This window comes from Sciurus vulgaris (assembly GCF_902686455.1).
Source record: "Sciurus vulgaris genome assembly, chromosome: 7".
Taxonomy (NCBI): Eukaryota; Metazoa; Chordata; class Mammalia; order Rodentia; family Sciuridae; genus Sciurus; species Sciurus vulgaris.
The window spans coordinates 131,819,441-131,841,823 of NC_136467.1; the positions used below are offsets into that span (position 1 = coordinate 131,819,441).

A 22,383-nucleotide genomic window follows, 5' to 3' on the forward strand; every position below is an offset into this window, starting at 1 on the left:
ATTGCAACTGGCCTCCAGGATCTCACAACACCACCAAACACACCTGACTTCCAGGACCCCTGCCTGACCAACCGCATCCCACCTCTGTGCTGACCACAGCCACATCCAGAGCTGCAGCTCCCCATTTGCCAACATGTTTGGAAGCCAGAGCAGCCATCTTGGATAATCCTGGAAACCCTAGCTCCAATCGTTAGGTGGGGCAAAACCCATCTTGAGACACCTGCTGGAGGCTGGAAGATCATTGTCAGGTACCCCTCATGAATTAGGCTACTGAACTCTGGGAAGTTTCATTACTATATGACTGTTGTACTGTAGATTTTCTTTTTTCTCCTTATTGAAAAAATTTAAGTTTTTATTTCTTTACTTTCCTTGCTCTCTTTTCCTTTTGTTTACCTCTTTCCTCAGAGTCTCTCCCTTTTTTGCATGCTAATATCCAATTGATTTTGATTACACTCTCACACTTTCTATTATCTAGAACTTCCGTATATTCTTTTCTTATCCCATTAACAGCCACATTCTACATCCCTCTGCATCCTCTTTGTCCTCCATTTGAAACTGTAGACCTAATTGCAAATCTGTTTGTTTTACTGAAGATACTACTTGAACACATTCTGTTTATTATGACAATTGTGTTATTGTCCTCATAGGGGCTATTTGGTCTAGGATTGCTTAGTGTCTGAATTGGGCACTGCTAATATTGATCTCCCCTTAAAGAAAGGGTTTTGGAAACCTATAGGGCCACTATAAGCCTATAGGGGGAAATCTGCAATACCCAGATCTGCACTGCTAGAGGGGAAGATATGTGAAAAACATGAAAAAACAAGGGAAGAAAATGATCCAAACAAAACTAGGTTCTATATTCATAGAATCCAATGACAGTATGTCAGAAGAAATGTCAGAAAAGGACTTCAAATTATACATGATTAAGATGATTCGTGAAGCAAATGATGAGATAAGAGAACAAATGCAGGCAATGAATGATAATACCAATAAGCTGAAAGAGCACCTGCAGGAAGCAAAAGAACATTTCAACAAAGAGAAAGAGATTCTCAAAAAAAATAAATAAATAAATAACACAACAGAAATCCTTGAAATGAAGGAAACAATAAACCAAATAAAAAACTGCATGGAAAGCATCACCACAAGATTAGACCACTTGGAACCTCAGACATGAATACAAAATATTTAATATTGAAATTAAAGTTGTGCAGACCTTATTGCAAGCCTGTTTGTTTTACCAAAGATAACATTTGAACTCATTTTGATTATTATGACAATTTTCTTATTGAAAATAAGAAATATTTTATAAGCATATAGGGGGAAATCTGCAATACCCCAGATCTGCACTGCTAGAGGGGAAGATACATGAACAACATGAAAAAACAAGGGAAGAAAATGATCCAAACAAATCTAGATTCTGTATTAATAGAATCCAATGACAGTATGTTAGAAGAAATGTCAGAAAAGGACTTCAGATTACACATGATTAAGATGATTCATGAAGCAAAGAATGAGAAAAGAGAGCAAATGCAGGCAATGAATGATAGTACCAATAAGCTGAGAGAACAACTGCAGGAAGCAAAAGATCATTTCAACAAAGAGATAGAGATTCTCAAAAAAAAAAAAAAAAAAAAACAAAAAACAAAAAACAGAAATCCTTGAAATGAGGAAACAATAAACCAAATAAAAAACACAATGGAAAGCACCACCAACAGACTAGACCACTTGGAAGACAGAGAACCTCAGACAATGAAGACAAAATATTTAATATTGAATATAAACTCACCCAAACAGAGAAGATGGTAAGAAATCATAAACAGAAACTCCAAGAACTATGGGACATCATGAAAAGACCAAATTTAAGAATTATTGGGATTGAGGAAGGCACAAAGATACAAACCAAAGGCATGAACAAACTTTTCAATGAAATAATATCAGAAAATTTTCCAAACCTGAAGAATGAAATGGAAATCAAATACAAGAGGCTTGCAGAACACCACATGCACAAAATCACAACAGGTCCACACCAAGGCACATTATAATGAAAATGCCAAACATTCAAAATAAAGATAGGATTTTGAAGGTTGCGAGAGAAAAGCATCAGATTACATATAGGGGGAGACCAATATGGATAGTGGCTGACTTCTCAACCCAGACTCTAAAAGCTAGAAGGGCCTGACCAACATATTTCAAGCTCTGAAAGAACATGGTTGCCAACCAAGAATCCTATACCCAGCAAAACTAACCTTCAGATTTGAAGATGAAATAAAATCCTTCCATGATAAACAAAAGTTAGAAGAATTTACAAATAGAAAGCCTGCACTACAGAATGTTCAACAAAATATTCCATGAGGAGGAAATGAAAAACAACAATGTAGGTCAGCAAAGGGAGGAACTACCTTAGAGAAAAACCACTCAAAGAAGAAATCAAGCCACCTTAAAAACCAAAAATAAGGCAAATGACTGGGAATACAAATCATTTCTCAATAATAACCCTGAACATTAGTGGCCTAAACTCCTCAATCAAAAGACATAGACTGACAGAATGGATTAAAAAGAAAGACCCAAAAATATGTTGCCTTCAAGAGACTCATCTCATAGAAAAATACATCCACAGACTAAAGGTGAAAGGATGGGAAAAAACCTACCACCCACATGGACTCAGTAAAAAAGTGGGGGTTTCCATCCTTATATCAGATAAAGTGGACTTCAAGCCAAAGGTAGTCAGAAGTGATAAAGAAGGAAATTTCATACTTTTTAAGGAAACCATAAATCAGGAAGACATAATGAAAGTCAATATTTATGCCACAAACAATGGTACATCCCTGTATTTCAAACAAATCCTTCTCAATTTCAAGAATCACATAGACCACAACAAAATAATTCTGGGAAATTTTAACGCACCACTATCACCACTAGATAGATCTTCCAAACAAAATCCAACCAAAGCAACCACAGAGCTCAATAAGACAATCAATAACCTAGACTTAATAGACATATATAGAATATTCCATCCATCAACAGCAGATACACTTTCTTCTCAGCAGCACATGGAACCTTCTCGAAAATAGACCATATGTTGTGCCACAAAGCAGCCCTTAGGAAATGCAAAAAAATAGAGATACTGCCTTGTGTTCTATGAGATCATAATGGACTGAGAGTAGAAATCAATGTCAAAATAAAAAAAGGAAATTACTCCAACACTCAGAAACTAAATAATATGCTATTGAAAGAAACATGCATAACAAAAAACATCAGGGAGGAGATTAAAAAATTCTTAGAGGTCAATGAGAATGATACAACATATCAAAATCTCTGGGATACTATGAAAGTGGTACTAAGAGGAAAAGCCATTGCGTGGAGCACATTCCAGAAAAGAACGAAAAGTCAACAATTAAATGACCTAACATTACAGCTCAAAGCCCTAGAAGTAGAAGAATAACAGCAAAAGTAGTAGAAGACAGGAAATAATTAAAATCAGAGCTGAAATCAATGAAATTGAAACAAAAGAAACAATTCAAAAAATTGACATAACAAAAAGTTGGTTCTTTGAGAAACTAAACAAAATAGATAACCCTTAGCCACACTAACAAAGAGAAGGAGAGAGAAGACTCAAATTACTAAAATACATGATGCAAAAGGAAATATCACGACAGACACCACTGAGATACAGAACATAATGAGAAGCTACTTTGAAAATCTGTATTCCAACAAAATAGAAACTACCAAAGACATTGACAAATTTCTAGAGACATATGCTCCACCCAAGCTGAACCAGGAGGACATACACGATTTAAACAGATCAATATCAAGCAATGAAATAGAAGAAGCCATTAAAAATCTACCATCCAAGAAAAGCCCAGGGCCAGACAGATTCTCAGTGGTGTTCTACATGACCATCAAAGAAGAACTCATTCCAATATTTCTCAAAGTATTCCAGGAAATAGAAAGGAGGGTACCTTACCAAACTCATTCTATGAAGCTAATACCACCCTCATACCCAAACCAGGAAAAGACACATCAAGGAAAGAAAATTTTAGACCAATAATCTTGATGAATATAGATGCAAAGATCCTTAACAAAATATTGGCAAACTGTATCCAAAAACATATTAAGAAAATTGTGCACCATGATCAAGTGGGGTTCATTCCTGGAATGCAAGGATGGTTCAACATTCGTAAATCAAAAAATGTAATCCATCATGTCCATAGACTTAAGGATAAGAATCATATGGTCATTTCAGTTGATGCAGAAAAAGCATTTGACAAAATACAACACCCATTCATGCTGAAAACACTAGAAAAAATAGGGATAGTAGGAACATACCTGAATGTTGTAAAGGCTATTTATGTTAAGCCCATGGCCAACATCATTCTTAATGGAGAAAAACTGAAACCATTCCCTTTAAAAACAGGAACAAGACAGGGATGTCCTCTTTCACCACTTCTATTCAACATTGTCCTTGAAACTCTAGCCAGAGCAATTAGGCAGTCTAAAGAAATTAAAGGGATATGAATAGGAAAGAGGAACTTAAGCTGTCATTATTTGTGGATGACATGATTCTATATTTAGAGGATCCAAGAACCTCCTCCAGAAAACTTATAGACCTCATCAATGAATTCAGAAAAATAGCAGGCTATAAAATCAACACGCATAAATCTAAAGCATTTTTATACGCAAGCGACGAAACAGCTGAAAGGGAAATGAGAAAAACAACTCCATTTGCAATATCCTCAAAAAAAAAATTAAAATACTTGGGAATCAATCTCACAAAAGAGGTAAAAGATCTCTACAATGAAAACTACAAAACACTGAAGAAAGAAATTGAGGAAGACCTTACAAGATGGAAAGATCTCCCATGTTCTTGGATAGGCAGAATTAATACTGTCAAAATGGCCATAGTACCAAAAGTGCTATACAGATTCAATGCAATTCCAATTAAAATCCCAATGACGTATCTTACAGAAATAGAGCAAGCAATCATGAAATTCATCTGGAAGAATAAGAAACCCAGAATAGCTAAAGCAATCCTTACCAGGAAGAATGAAACAGGGGGTATCACAATACCAGAACTTCAACTATACTGCAAAGCAATAGTAACAAAAACAGCATGGTATTTGCACCAAAATGGACAGGTAGATCAATGGTACAGAATAGAGGACAAGGACACAAGCCCAAATAAATACAATTTTCTCATACTAGACAAAGGTGCCAAAAATATGCAATGGAGAAAAGATAGCCTCTTCAACAAATGGTACTGGGAAAACTGGAAATCCTTATGCAACAGAATGAAATTAAACCCCTATCTCTCACCCTGCACAAAAATCAACTCACAATGGTCAAAGACTTTGAAATCAGACCAGAGGCCCTGCTGCTGGCTCTTTGAGGTTCCAAAATCCATGGATGTTTGTCACCGCCTGCAGCAACAACTTGCACGGGTCTTATGGGTGGTGGAGTGGAAACTGAGGCAATTCTATCTTTCTCTTTGGTGCACTGCTTTCTTGCTTGTTTACAGAGGATAGAGGAAATGAGGTTTAATTGCTTTGAGAGGAGAGAGAGAGAGACTTTGTTTCTTGCTTGTTACTTGCTTTGAGAGGAGAGAGAGAGAGACCCCGCTTATCAGAGAGAAAGAAACTTTGCTTAAGAGAGAAACTTTGAAAGAAAGACAGACTTTTCTTAGAGCTTAGAAGGAGAGAGGCCTGCCACGCCTTAAAGTCCTGCATCCTGTGAAGTAAGGGTGTGTCTACCTAAGGTGCCCTAGTGATGTGTCTCAGTTCTCCTTTCCCCAATCTGCCTTCCGCCGCTGCCCCTACTCGCTGCTGTGTTCTTTCTTCTGGATTTTTTGCTAATGGCTGCTGTGGCGTGTCTTCTCTGGCTACTGCCGCGCCACGTGTCTTCTGCTACTGCTTTTCTTCTCCTAATGGCTGCTGTAGCGTGTTTTTTCCTCTGGCAGCTTCTAATGGCTGCTGTGTCTCTGTCTCGCTCCGCCTATGCTTATATCACCTCCAGGACGTGGAGAGCAGGGCCACGCCTCTTACGCAAAGATTAGTCGAGACGCTCTGAGCAGGCAATTAGTGCTCGAGAAAACGTGCACATACATTGTGTGCGTGGACGAGAAAATCACCTGAGTGTGCTTATGTCAATTAACCTCCTCACTGCCAATGTGATCAGGCACCATCCCGGCACCGCCAACATGGCACAGCCCCCAACAAGGCCCGGCATCTTATAGAAGAAAAATTAGGCCCACACCTTCACCGTGTTGGCATAGGTTCAGACTTCCTTAACAGGACTCCCATAGCACAAGAAATAAAAGCAAGAATCAATAACTGGGATAGATTCAAACTAAATAGCTTTCTCTCAGCAAAGGAAACCATCAGCAATACGAAGAGAGAGCCTACAGAGTGGGAGAATATCTTTGCTACTCATACTTCAGATAGAGCACTAATTTCCAGAATATATAAAGAACTCAAAAAACTCTACATGAATAAAACAAATAACCCAATCAACAAATGAGCTAAGGAAATGAACAGACACTTCACATAAGAAGATGTACAAGCAATCATCAGATATATGAAAAAATGTTCAACATCTTTAGTAATAAGAGAAATGCAAATCAAAACTACACTAAGTATTCATCTCACCCCAATTAGAATGGCGATTATCAAGAATACAAGCAACAATAGGTGTTGGCGAGGATGTGGGGAAAAAGGTACACTCATACATTGCTGGTGGGACTGCAAATTAGTGCAGCCACTCTGGAAAGCAGTGTGGAGATTCCTTAGAAAACTTGGAATGGACCTACCATTTGACCCAGCTATCCCACTTCTTGGCCTATACCCAAAGGACTTAAAATCAGCATACTACAGAGATACAGCCACATCAATGTTCATAGTGGCTCAATTCACAATAGCCAGACTACGGAAACAACCTAGATGCCCTTCAGTTGATGAATGGATAAAGAAACTGTGGTATATATATACAATGGAATATTACTCAGCTATAAAGAATAATAAAATTATGGCATTTGCAGGCAAATGGATGAAATTGGAGAATATCATTTTAATTGAGATAAGCCAATCTCAAAAATCCAAAAGAGGAATGATGTCACTGATAAGCGGATGATGACACTTAATGGGGGGTGGGAGGGGGACATGAATGGAGGAAGGAGGGACTGTATAGACAGAAAAGAGACTTGGGAAGGGTGGGGGGAAGGAAAAAAATAACAGAATGAATCAAACATCATTACTCTATGTAAATATATGAATATGCAAGTGGTATACTGTTACTCCATGTACAAACTGAAACAACATGTATCCCATTTGTTTACAATAAAAATAAATTTAAAACAAGAAAAAGAAAAGAAAGTTGCCCAAACAGAGAAGATGGTAAGAAATCATAAACAGAATCTCCAAGAATTATGGGACATCATGCAAAGACCAAATTTAAGAATTATTGGGATTGAGGAAGGCACAAAGATACAAACCAAAGGCATGAACAAACTATTCAATGAAATAATATCAGAAAATTTCCCAAAACTGAAGAATGAAATGGAAATCAAATACAAGAGGCTTGCAGAACACCACATGCACAAAATCACAACAGGTCCACACAAAGGCACATTATAATGAAAATGCCTAACATTCAAAATAAAGATAGGATTTTGAAGGTTGCGAGAGAAAAGTATCAGATTACATATAGAGGGAGACCAATATGGATAGTGGCCGACTTCTCAACCCAGACTCTAAAAGCTAGAAGGGCCTGGACCAACATATTTCAAGCTCTGAAAGAACATGGTTGCCAACCAAGAATCCTATACCCAGCAAAACTTACTTTCAGATTTGAAGGTAAAATAAAATTCTTCCATGATAAACAAAAGTTAAAAGAATTTACAAATAGAAAGCCTGTGCTACAGAATGTTCTCAACAAAATATTCCACGAGGAGGAAATGAAAAACAACAATGTAGGTCAGCAAAGGGAGGAACTACCTTAGAGAAAAACCACTCAAAGGAGAAACCAAGCCAACTTAAAAACCACAAATAAGCCAAATGACTGGGAATACAAATCATATCTCAATAATAACCTAATAACCCTGAACGTTAATGGCCTAAACTCATCAATCAAAAGACATAGACTGGCAGAATGGATTAAATGGAAAGACCTAACAATATGCTGCCTGCAAAAGACTCATCTCATAGAAAAAGACATCCACAGACTAAAGGTGAAAGGATGAGAAAAAACCTACCACCCACATGGACTCGGTAAAATAGCGGAGTTTCCATCCTTATATCAGATAAAGTGAACTTCAAACCAAAGTTAGTCAGAAGGGATAAAGAAGGACATTTCATACTGCTTAAAGAAAATATAAATCAGGAAGACATAAGGATAGTCAATGATCTCATGATGTTAGTTTGTAATTTTGAATCATAGCAACAGACATTTATGATTGATGTGATTTTTGGTATAAAAACCCCTACAACTCTGTGGTCAGGGATGTTACCCAATAGCCATTTTTGGGGGCATTGTGTGAGACAGTCAGCCGGCCAGCTTAATAAAGACTCTCAAATTTGGACTTCTCACTGGTGATCAGTCTGTTCTTAAGTTGCACCCCATAATACTGGTAGAGAGAATTAAATAAAAGCGGCTGTCTGAAGATATTGAGTTGAGCATAAAATGCTAGTAGGATACTGAATGAGATCTATTTTCATGCAACTGCTAAGTGTATAGAAGACTGAAGGTCAACTGAGTAGCTGGGCTGGAGTTAAATACTTGGGAGTAAGAGATATATGATGGCATCTGACATTATACAGTTGAGATGATACTGCCCAGAATAATCATTTTATTTTGATATTTACTGCTTTAGAATTGATTTATATTTATACTGATTATCCACAAGTTGCTTTAAAATATTTTTATGACTTTATTTTATTATTATTATTTTTTAATTTGGTGCTGAGGATCAAACCCAGTGTCTCACAGTGTGCTAGGCAAACACTATCACTGAGCCACAACCCCAGCCCCACAAGTTGCTTCTATATGCATTTAAGTTACAAAAAGTTCTACTAACAAACTGACTTTCAACTTAAGTGTGGTTAATGATTTGTAAGATGTATACTAAAATGCTGACCTGTAAATATATATTACCTGTGAGTTCTACATACATAAGAATGGATCTAGGACTAAAGAGAAGAAAATGATTACTATGGAGCCTAATGATAAAAGGCAAGTGTCATAGCCAAATGAGGTTGCTGGAGCCCAGAAAAAATCAATTTCATTTTCTCTGCCCACTAGAATCATTTAGTGGTGGCTAACAGGGATGCCAAGCTAACACTGTTTTGCTCCCTGGCTCAGTGGGAAATGGAGCTGTTGATCCATCAGTCTGCCATAGGTGATGAAAGGCAGATTGAGTGTCACCCTTTGCAATGGGGAGAACTTAAGGTAAAAACAAGAGAAGGTGTTCCTGAAGAGATAACAAATAAAACTAAAGTGACAGTATTTCACATAGTACTCTCAGGGTACAAAAATAGAAAATTTTGGCTGGAGAAGAGTGTTTACAACAGAGGATAGTCATAAAAAGAGGCTGAGGAGGGAAATGGGCATTGCACTGAAAGGAATTCTATAGATAACCTAACTTACCTGTGCCTTCCTGTTGTTAAAAGCAGCACATAGTAACTGAATAGAATTTGGAATACACGAAAAACAAGTGAAGCACATTCTCATTCATAATTCTTACTGAGACATGTCTTTTATAAAACACAACTTTTAAATTATCTTGCATATACTAATTTTAATCTTGACTCTTTTTCTTTTTCTTTTTTTGGCATCAGGGATTGAACTCAGGGGCACTTTACCACTGAGTCACATCCCAGCCCTATTTTTTGTATTTTATTTAGAGACAGGGTTTCACTGAGTTGCTTAGCACCTTGATTTTGCAGAGGCTGGCTTTGAATTTGCAATCCTCCTGTCTCAGCCTCCCAAGCTGCTGGGATTTCAGGTGTGCACCACTGTGCCTGGCTTTACCTTGACATTTTGATTAGTAATCTGCCATAAACTTAATCCACTGACTATTCATCTTTTACAACATAATTTTTATTATTCAGCATATTTTTCCTTTGAATTGAAAGGTATACATGATTTCTTTAACATATTCCAGGAGGTGGCTCAGTTGTAAAGCACCCCTGGGTTCAGTTTTCATTACCAAATATTAAAAAATTTAAAAAATCAAAAAAGTTGCTTATGGTTTACAAAAAACATCACAGCTAAATTACTCTTCAAAATTCTTTGGCTCTCAACTTATTTAATTTTTTTCCAGAGAAGCAACAGTTTATTCTGGGCTATGTATATACACTTCGAATTAAGTATTTGGTTCACAGATGGGTTTTCTGCATCACTCACAATTGAGCTTACAATGATATAGGCTTATTTAATTATTATTAGAGCTTTAAGGTTATACACAGTAGTTGGGTTTATCCTCACAAACTCATACATACATGAAAATTGATTTAAGTTTCTTCAAAAATTTTCTACCAATCTTCACTTTCATTGTCAAATATTTAGTGATAGAGGGGATTATTTGTGATTCCAGATACTTTCCAATTTGATAAAAAAGAATATTGATGTTTATTTAATTTGCATTTTTGTTCAAATGAAACACTTTTCATATTTTAAGACTTCATATATGTGTTATGTTAATAACTCTGCCTCTAACGAAACTTTCTATTGACTTAAAAGAACCTATATATCAAAGATATTAAACCTAGTTTGGCATATTTTAGCCAGTATTTCCTGTTTTTCACTTAAATTTTAAGGTGCCCAACATGCATTTTTAAAGTTTTCATGTAAAAGTGATCACTCTTTCCCTTAAAAGTTTCATGCCAAGAAAGCTTCTTCAACTCTAAAAGCAGATAGCTACTGATGGCTCTTTCAGCATTAGTTATGAAGTATGGAGCTACTTTACTTTCTGAATAATATACTATCTAAATTATTTATCTGCATATTAAGGAGTCCAATCTTTTACATGCGTAGTCAAATTCTATAACAATAAATAAATTACATATTAAGGGTTATTATTATGCCTCCTATTGTATTTCAATCATCTGTCAATAACTAAAATAACATTTTAGAAAGATTATTTTGCCAGTATCTGGAATTACTAAGTATGGAGGTTAATCACTAAACATGAAGAGACAAAAATGTACCAATCACAGTAATGTCTTACCAATAAGATGTACCAATGAAAGATTTTCACTGTACTATAGTAGCTGATATATTTGCTGCAACCCCAAAATGAGCTAGTGAGAAAAAGAATAGAATAGAAAATTTTAATTCTTTTCAGAGCAAGTAATGTTTCTAAGTTTCACAGTTCCAATAATGCTATAGGCATAATGTTATTAAAAATTCAGATGTTTACATCAGGTAATTGTACATAAATTGAATACCTTAATCTTTCTTAGTTTATAACAAACTCATTAAAATAATTTAATAGAATTTTACTACAATGAAAATGTACTTTATTAAGAATGAATTCAATAAAAGTAATTTTATTACAAGCTTACTGAAGATCATTTGGGGAACAAAAAAAGCATTTGAACACATGGGCAAAACACATTTCTGAATTCCTTTTATCCTAACTTAACAGGGATAGTATCTTACTATTTTTAGAAATGTACTTTTTCTTGATATATAACTTTTTATATTATTCGTTGTTATAAATGGTTATAAAAAACTAAATAGAGTTCATTTTTGTCATTTAGTTTATCAGGAAATTTTACCCTCACATATTAAAAATATTAATTATTGAATTATATTCCATAAGTAATAAACTGTGGTTTAACAGTTTTTCTATTGCTAGAACTATTTTTTTTTTCCCTAGCATAAGTAAATACCTCTAAGTATATGGCTTTTTCATCTTTAGGATTAATTTGTACAAACTGAGTCTCAGGACTAAAAATTACTGTGCCAAAGTATAAACATTATTATGATTAAATATGAAAATTAAAATTAAATAATGTCAATTCTCATCTAAAATTTTATTAATTTTTGGAAAAAATTTTGAAATTTGAAACATACCTAATTTTATAATCACCATGACTGTTAATACAATTATAACAAATTAGCAGAAATTCTAACAAATTAGCATCAGAAATTTCTTCCAATACAATTAGCAATTTAAACATATAAAATGAACTTACTTTCATATTTCTATGCATTTGCCTTTAGTGTGCAAATAGGTAAGACCCTGAGATTTAAAAAATAAAATGTATCTGTCATGCGCACTAAAGTCGGAAGGCTTGCCTGTTTCCCTCCTCCAGCACCCGCTGGGAGCAGGGTCCCCTCATGCACCCTGAGTTTGCCCTTCGCGCTTGCGCCTCGCGGAGCCGCCATGCGCATGAGCTGAGCTGAGGATCAGAGCAGAAGAGAGGCAGGGCTGTGGTGCGTCTGAGTGCTGGCCACCAGCGGTCATGGCGTCCCCCGGGGGCTCTTGTTTTCCCTGATGGTGTTGGTGCTGTTGGTTCTGGGTCTTCTGTGGACCCAAAGGGCAGCGGAGCAGATGTGCGTGTCATCACGGAGAACAGAAGGGAATTGCTGGAAGGAGAATGGGGTGATAGAATCGTGAGTGTGGGGCGTTTGTTTCGCGACGCCGGTGGGTCCCCTTGGAGCCTGAGTACTGCACCTCATCCCCTCTTCCTCAGGCAGGTCCCAGCTTCCCCAGACTTGCCTCCCAGTCCCTCAGGGGGCGCCCTTACTTCTCCGGTTCCCCAGTTCTTTTCTTCTGCACCGTGTTCCAGTGTTTCTTTTCTAGTGCTGTGGTGCGCCAAAGGATTTGTGCTCCTTCAAATTCTCTCTTTTTTCAGGGCTTCGAGGTTGGGATTTTGGCGTCATGGGGTGGGGGTGGAGTTCCCATCCTTTATAGATGGACATCCAGACTTATTTTCACTAAGTTTTACTGAAGAGAATATTGAGCACAATCTCTAGCTTTTTGTTTATTCTTAAGAAACTTCCATCTGTGGTGTTGGAATTCGGGACTTTTTGTTGCATATACTAAGTTGAAATAGGGTTATTTAAAAATATTAGTTCACCCCTCCTCACATTCTCTTTTCCCATCTCATTTCTCCTTTGTGTATTTGCAGTGTAGAGCATCACTCCTTGGCCTTTGTAAGTGCATTAAGAAATTATTACTTTAATTATTACAAACTTTTAAGAGCATTACGTTGCAGTAGTTCGAACAAAGCCCTGTGTCTTGTGTGGTAGTTCTAACTTAAAGTTTATTCTGCTACCATAGGAAATAAATGCCTTTGTTTTAGATTCTAAATAGTTGTTGGTGGTAATATGACTGAAAAGAGTAGTGTAACTGATATTAACTAATACAACCATTATTGAATATTGTCTGTATACTGCACAGTACAATAACCTTTAATTGCATTATCATATTTAATTCCCTAATGATAGTTACTATTATCCCATTATACAGATGAGAGACAGATGTCTTAATTTATCTGGCCAGATATTGGTATATTGGCTTTCTTTGGGCCTCCAGAATAAGCATGCAATAATTGTTAGAACACCTGCTTCTTTAACAAGACTCAGGTATTTTCCTGTATCATGGGTGAAGTAAATCGGCAATTAAGGAAGCAAGTGGTGTGGACATCCCAAAGGGAGAACCTAGAAGACAGTCAGTAAATTTTGGATCATAAAACATAATAACAAAAATAAAATAGGGAAAAATGTTTAGTATGCACATAATCCGTTGTTGAAACTATGGGGGAGGGGAAATATAACCAGTGGCAGTACTTTTTTTTTCATCAGTATCTTGTTGTAGATTTGGGTCTGTAAAATATTTAATGTTCAAAACAATATTTTGGGCCAGGGAGATAGCTCAGCTGGTAGAGTGCTTGCCTTGCAAGCACAAGGCCCTGAGTTTGATCCCCGCTACCGCAAAGAAAAAAAAAAAAAATAGTTTAAGCAGTAGAGCTTTTTCCCTGGGAACTGAAACTGGATAGCATTGAAGTTTTAGTGTAGTTGTAGAAAAAAAGATTAATAGCAAATTAATATAAGATCTGCTTAATGCAAGATATTTTTTTAAATTTTCCACATTCACAGCATTAATGCTTATTGATTAATTACAGTTCAGTTTATAGATAGGTAGGTAATTAGAATGAGTTTGGCAAGTAAAATGGATCTTCCTACCAGTTTTTATAATCTCCACTGTTTTCTTAATAATTTATTTCTTTTGGACATCCAAACAAAAATAAATGCTAAGGCAGTCATAGATATATGAATCATTGTATCTTGATTTGAATCTAAAACAAATCTATATTAACAGCAACATAATTCTGGTCCTTGTCTTTAAGAAAAATCATTACCAGAATTTTTTCAACCTTAGAAAAAAGTGGAGGAGGAACAAGAGGCAGGTGAAGAAGATGTTTCAGAAGAGGAAACTGAAAGTAGAGATGGAGCAAAGACTTTTCACAGAATGCCATGAGACATTGCTCTGTGGGTCCATGGTTGTCCATTGATAAATCCTAGTTAATTTTTATGGATACCTTAATATCATGATTTTAACAAAAACTTGAAGGTTGATCACTAGTTTTTATGTGAACTGTGACTTACATATTACAGGGTTTGATGTAGATTATTGGATTGCACAGTTTTCATTAAGAAAATTAAAGCAGGTATAAAAGTCTAATATGATTTAAGAACATTGTGGTGGTTTAAACAATGTTTAATTTTGGAATATCTCATGGCAAGCAATGAGATTTGTATGTTTATTTAATAATAATCTGTTTCAAGTCTGAATTGAAAAAAATTACATTTCCCAAGGATTGCATTATTGGGGTATTTAAGATTAGAGAAAAAGATTTCTCATTTGATATGATTTTTCTCAGTTTCACTGTGTGAAATAAAGAATGTATTTCCCATAAATTGAAACTTTTTGCCCATTGTCTTGAGAAATGCATATTTTAGTGATAGTCTTTTAGGGATATGGTTCAAAATTTCTTCATATTTTAAAAATCATGCAAGTAACAAAAACTATCTTGCTTTAATTGTAGTTTTCTGCACATTTTTTTATACATAATATGGTACTGATTGAGGAAGGTTTGATAAATGTAGGTGTTTCTCTTGATTCCTTTAATGGTTAATTCCTTTTTTTTTTTTTTGCTCTCTTTCTTGGTGTATTGTATTTTTAAATTTGCCATGGATTATATTTCTCAAACTGAGTAGTATAAACAGTATCAGTCACTCAGTCTAGATTTTACATTATTAGTATTGAACCTTGTCTTGAATATTTTGATTTTGTTATTTTTTTCTTTTATTTGTTTTTTGTTTTTATGTGAAGGTGGATAGTCCTCATTTTTATTTGACATAGGAAAGCTTTGGTATTTTATACTTTGAAAGTGCAAAGCTTAATTTGATACAAAATAAAGTTTTCTTTCTACTCAGGAAAAGATATCTTATACTCTGTGTTTTCAGAGTATCTTTGTTCTTCATGTTCAGAAAATTCTTGGATTTTTTAAAGAGTTTCTACTTGGTGTTTTAAAATTGTAAAATTGTTATGCTTTCTGGAAACTAATCCAGCCCAATGATCCTGAGAGGACATGCAGTAAACAGGACCACAGGAAGTTTGAAAATTGGATGAGTCTTTTTTTTTTTTTTTTTTTGCTAGCACCTATTGTACCCAAGGTCACATATGCCCTGAGCCATCACCTCTTCCCTTTATATGTTTATATTTACAGACATGGTCTGTCTTAAGTTGCTTAGGCCCTCCTTAATTTAGGGAGGCTGGTTTTGAACTGGAGAACCTCCTGCAGCAGCCTCCACAGTCCCTGAGATCACAGGCCTCTGGACCTTTCATTTTAGCCAAATACCTGCTGGTTAGTATTGTTAATAGGGAGTGTCCAGGAGAAGGCAGAGTGGGTCAAAAATGAATTGATTGTGGTTATAAAGGCTGGGGATTCAGGTTTGAATTAACCCAACAGTCTTCTTATATAATAATGGCCTGAGAATATAATGTGTCCAAGATTTCCTTGCCTCTCCTCCTTCCCAAGGCCACCATGGATCACTGATAAATTTCTCTGGTCAGAGTTCAGCCAGAACCCTTTTCTTGCTTACAAAGACTGAGGGAAATCTTTCTCTCATAATACCCACCAGGATGGCAGGTTTTGACATGCAATTAAAGCTTCTGGCAGTATTGTTTTAAATATGAAAGTATAACTTTGTTAGAAAGTGATTGGTTTTGCCTTGGGATGGTTTTCCTGCAAAGTGCTCCACAGAGGTAGACTGGAAGAGGAAAGGATAGGAAAAGGAATGTGATCAGTGTTTTTTTTGCAATGGTTCTTGAAAAATTACTCTTAGGACAAAGACAGTGAACAGTGTGAAATTTCTTCTTTTCATTGAAATTTTAATATTTTTTTCTGCAAAATATTCTTTTTCCTTAGTACTATGGCCATCTTGGCAATAATAATTCTACCTGTCCAATAACATGAGAAGTTCTTCCATATTCTGAGGTCTTCCTCAATTTCTTTATTTAGTGTTTTTTTTTTTTTTTTCACTATAGAGGTCTTCACATCTTTTGATAGACCAATTTCCAAGTGTTGTATTTATTAATATTCGAGGGGTTATTCGAGGGGTTAGTTTTCTTAATTTATCTTTCAGCTTATTTTTCTTGGAGTATTGGTGTGCTGGGGTCCAACCCCAGCAGGAGTCCATGGGTTCCACACTGGTAAGGGGGCGTGGGGAGACAGCGTTGGCGATGGATGGAGAATGAAAGACACAGACTCTAGTTCTGGTACAATCATTCCCATTTCATTCTGGGGAAGGCTGGGTTTATATACATTTTTCTTCAGGCTTTGATGACAGGCTTGTGACTAATAAAATCAAAGAAGTTTCTAAAGCATAGGCAGAAATTGCTTTTACTGAAAGATTATGAAAAAACAATAACCTTACAGATTATCCTTACTTAATCACCAGGGCTTGATAAAATAAGCTGGTCCATATCTAGTAGCTACTGTGGGAGGTGCTTTGTGCTTAGAACTTGGGGAAACATTGTTATCTATAAGTTTCTGTGCCCCAACAGGTTCCGGCTGTGCCAGTAAATGCAGCGTTTGGTTTTTAACATAATAAAACATTCTCCTGTTGTGAGGTTAATCATCACAGGTTTCAACATGTGTTGAAATCTCCATGATATTGTTGTGTTGATAGTCTCCATGATATTTTTCTGGAAATTTGTAGAATTATTCCCATCACCTCTAGCAAGATCCCCAGACTGAAGTGAGTAATATATTATTAGGAAAACTCCACAGAATTACATCCAAGCTAGGGAGGCATACATCTGGCATGCAATCATTTTAGGATGAGTCTTTGCTATCATCCTTCAGTGGAACTCTGTCAAGCACTGTAAGGAGAGCCAGGCGCCCCCACATTGGTGTACAATTGATTTATGAGTGTAAATTTTGAATCCTGATAGTTTTGTGATTTAATTTATGAGATGTACAAGTTTTCTGGTGGATTTTTGGGTCTTGTAAATCTAGGATTATGGTGTTAGCAAATAATGATAGATTTAGCATACTTTTCTTGTGTTCCTTCAATTTCTTTCTTTTGCCTAATTGTTTTGAGTAGTTATTCTAGGACTATGATGAATATATTGTAAAAGTGGGGATACCTTTCTTGTTCCTCTGAAACAATGGTTTCAGTTATTGTCTGTTTAGAATGCTGTTGCTTGTGGGGTTGGTGTATATATAGATTTTACAATGTTGAGTTATGTTCCTTCTGTCCCTACTTTGTCTAGTGTTCTGATCACAAATGTATTATGCATTTTGCCAAATGTTTTTCTGCAGCTATTGAGGTAATCATGTGATTCCCATGTTTAAGTCTATTAATGTGATGGATTATGTTTATTGATTTCCATATGTTAAAAGAACCTTGCAGCCCTGGGGAAAACCCCATTTGATCATGGTGCATAACTTTTTAATTTTTTAATATAATTTGCTAGTATTTTATTGAGAATCTTTTATCTATGTTCATCAAGAATATTGGTGTAAGGAGATACAAGATGGTGGACTAGAGGGTGATTGCATCTCCTGTCATTCCAGAACTCAGGATTCAAGAAGGGGAGGTATTGAGAGACTTGGACCAACAAAGAGCCACAGGGTGAGTCTCTCCCACCGGGTGAAGCTCAGCCCAGGTGGCATGCCCGGACAGTGGACAGCTTCTTGGAGCAGGGAAGGGCAGTGAGAGTCTTCCCCAAGCAGCCCTACTGCCTCTGGCAGCAGGCGCCATCCACAGCCAGCTTCTAGGAGCAGGCCAGCCCAGTGACAGTTTTTCCACACAGAGCCAACCCCAAGCCCCGGGGGGGCCCCGGCCCACAGGCGACATCTGGGACCAGGGCAGGACAGGAAGAGACTTTCCCTGAGCATCCCGGCTCCCTCAGGCAGGGGCAGGTCCTGTCTATAGCCAACTTCTAGGAGCAGGCCCGCCCAGTGAGAGGATTTCCATGCAGAACCAGCCCCCAGCCCTGCACCCAATAAAAGGCTAGGGGCAGCTTTCTTCGAAAGCACTGCATTATCAAATTCCTCCAAGACTTCAGGCTACTGAAGGCCGGGAGGTGATATACTGGAAATCTACAGGGACACTATAAGCCAATAGAGGAAATCTGCAATATCTCAGAGTCCCACTGATATCTGACCAATATGAGAAAAGGGAAGAAAATGTCCCAAACAAACCTAAATACTATATCAATAAAACCCAATGATAGCACAGCAGAAGAAATGTCAGAAAGGGAGCTCAGAATGTACATAATTAAAACAATCAGGGAAGCAAATGAGGAGATAAAAGAGCAAATGCAGGCATTGAAGGAAGAGATGAAAGAGCAAATGCAGGCATTAAATTATCACACCAATCAACAGTTAAAAGAGCAAATATGGGAAGCAAAAGATCATTTCAATAAAGAGAGATACTGAAAAAAAAAACAAAAATCCTTGAAATGAAGGAAACAATAAACCAAGTTAAAAACTCCATAGAAAGCATAACCAATAGGATAGAACACCTGGAAGACAGAACCACAGACGTTGAAGACAAAGTATTTAATCTTGAAACAAAATTGACCAAACAGGAAAGATGGTAAAAAATCATGAACAGAATCTCCAAGAATTATGGGATATCATGAAAGGGCCAAATTTAAGAATTATTGGGATTGAGGAAGGCTTAGAGAAACAAACCAAAGGAATGACCAATATATTCAATGAAATAATATCAAAAAATTTTCCAAATCTGAAGAATGAAATGGAAAACCAGGTACAAGAGGCTTATAGGACTCCAAATATAAAAAATTACAACAGACCCACACTAAGGTACATTATTATGAAAATACCTAACATACAAAATAAAGACAGAATTTTGAAGGCTGTGAGAGAAAAGAATCAAATTACATTCAGGGGGAAACCAATAAGAATATCAGTAGATTTTTCAATCCAGAGCCTAAGAGCTAGAAGGGCCTGGAAAAACAGTTACCAAGCCCTGAAAGAAAACGGATACTAACCAAGAATCTTATGCCCAGCAAAACTTACTTTCAGATTTGATGACAAAATAAAATCCTTCCATGATAAACAAAAGCTAAAAGAATTTACAAAAAGAAAGCCAGCATTACAGAACATTCTCAACAAAATATTCCATGAGGAAGAGATGAAAAACAATGATGTAAATCAGCAATGGGAGGAACTTGCCTAAAGGAATAGCCAAATAAAGGTGAAACCAAATCATGTCAAAAACCAAAAATGAGTCTATTGACTGGGAATACAAATCATATCACAATAATAACCCTGAATGTCAATGGCCTGAACTCATTAATCAAAAGACATAGACTGGCAGATTGGATTAAAAAGAAAAATCCAACAATATGCTGCCTACAAGAGACTCATCTCATATAAAGACATACCCACAGACTAAAGGTGAAAGGATGGGAAAAATCATACCATGCACACGGACGCAGCAAAAAAGCTGGAGTATCCATCCTCATTTCAGATAATGTGGACTTCAAGCCAAAACTAGTCAGAAGGGAAAAAGAAGGACATTACATACTGCTTAAAGGAAGCATAAATCAGCAAGACATAACAACTATAAGTATCTATGCCCCAAACATTGGCTCATCTATGTACGCCAAACAACTCCTTCTCAATTCCAGAAATCAAATAGACCACAACAGAAGAGTACTAGGTGATTTTAACACACCTCTCTCACCACTGGACAGATCTTCCAAACAAAAATTGAATAAAGTAACTATAGATCTCAATAACACAATGAATAATTTAGACTTAACGGACATATATAGAATATACCATCCAACAAAGAAGGAATACACTTTCTTCTCACCAGCACATGGATCCTTCTCTAACATAGACCAACTTTTATGCCACAAAGCTACTGTTAGCAAATAAAAGAAGATAGAGACACTACTTGTATTCTATCAGATCATAATGGTTTGAAATTAGAAATAAATGACAGAATAAAAAACAGAAACTTCTCCAACACCTAGAGATTAAATAATGCACTATTATATGATGAATGGATAACAGAAGACATCAGGAGGAAAATAAAAAAATTCTTAGAAGTAAATGAGAAAAAAAACACATCATATCAAAATCTCTGGGACACTGAAAACAGTACTTAGAGGAAGATTTATTTCATGGAGCGCATTCAACAAATGAAGCAAAAATCAACAAATAAATGACTTACCACAACAGCTCAAAGCCCTACAAAAAGAAGAGCAGACCAGCACCAAAAGTAGTAGAAGACAGAAAATAGTTAAAATCAGAGCCATAATCAATTAAATTGAAACAAAAGAAACAATGAGAAAAATTAACAAAATAAAGAGTTGCTTCTTTGAAAAAATAAACAAAATTGATAAACCCTTAGCCACACTAACAAAGAGAAAGAGAGAGAAAAGTCAAATTACTAAAATTCGGAATGAACAAGGAAATATCACAACAGACACCAGTGAAATACAAAACATAATTAGAAGCTATTTTGAAAATCTGTACTCCAACAAAACAGAAAACCTCGAAGACATCAACAAGTTTCTAGAGACATATGAATTACCTAAACTGAACCAGGAGGATATACACAATTTAAATAAATCAGTTTCAAACAATGAAATAGAGGAGGTTATCAAAAGCCTACCAACAAAGAAAAGTCGAAGACCACATGGGTTCTGAACCGAGTTCTACAAAACCATTAAAGAAGAGCTCAATCCAATACTCCTCAAAGTATTCCATGAAATCAAAGAGGAAGGAACCATCCAAAACTCATTCTATGAAGCCAATATCACCCTGATACATAAACCACACAGAGACACATTGAGGAAAGAAAATTTCAAACCAATATCCTTAATGAACATCGACACAAAAATTCTCAACAAAATTTTAGCAAATTGCATACAAAAATATATTAAAAAGATAGTGCACCATGATCAAGTGGGTTTCATACGAGGGATGCAAGGTTGATTCAACATCCAGAAATCAATAAATGTCATTCACCGAATCAACAGACTTAAAGTTAAGAATCACATGATATTTTGATAGATGCTGAAAAAGCATTTGATAAAATATAGCACCCCTTCATGCTCAACACACTGGAAAAAATAGGGATAGTGGGAACATTCCTTAACATTGTAAAGGCCATCTACACTAAGCCCATGGCCAATATCATTCTAAATGGTGAAAAACTGAAAGCATTCCCCCTAAAAACTGGAACAAGGCAGTGATGCCCTCTTTCACCACTTCTATTCAACATCATCCTTGAGACTCTAGCCAGAACAATTAGACAAACCAAAGAAATTAAAGGTATCTGAATAGGAAAAGAAGAACTCAAACTATCCCTGTTCACTGATGACATAATTATATATTTAGAGGAACCCCGAAATTCCACCAGAAAACTTTTAGAATTCATAAGTGAATTCAGTACAGTAGGAGGTTACAAGATCAATGCTCATAAATCCAATGCATTTTTATACATAAGTGATGAATCTTCAGAAAGAGAAATTGGAAAACTACCCCATTCACAATAGCCTCAAAAAAAAAGTACTTGGGAATCAATCTCACAAAAGAGGTGAAACACCTCTACAATGAGAACTACAGTACACTAAAGAAAGAAATTAAAGAAAATCTTAGAAAATGGAAAGATCTCCTATGTTCTTGGATAGGCAGAATTAATATTGTCAAAATGGCCATACTACCTAAAGTGCTATACAGATTCAATGCAATTCCAATTAAAATCCCAATGATGTACCTTACAGAAATATAGCAAGCAATTATGAAATTCATCTGGAAGAATAAGAAACCCAGCATAGCTAAAGCAATCCTTAGCTGAAAGAGTGAAGCAGGGGGTATCACAATA

At 36.1% G+C, this 22,383-nt stretch overlaps 1 long non-coding RNA gene across 1 annotated transcript in view; it reads left to right on the plus strand.

The window, feature by feature from the left end:
• The window catches only part of LOC306665628, a 221,643-nt gene that overhangs the window by 41,566 nt on the left and 157,694 nt on the right, over nt 1-22,383 (plus strand). The gene's annotated exons all lie outside the window — the stretch shown is intronic.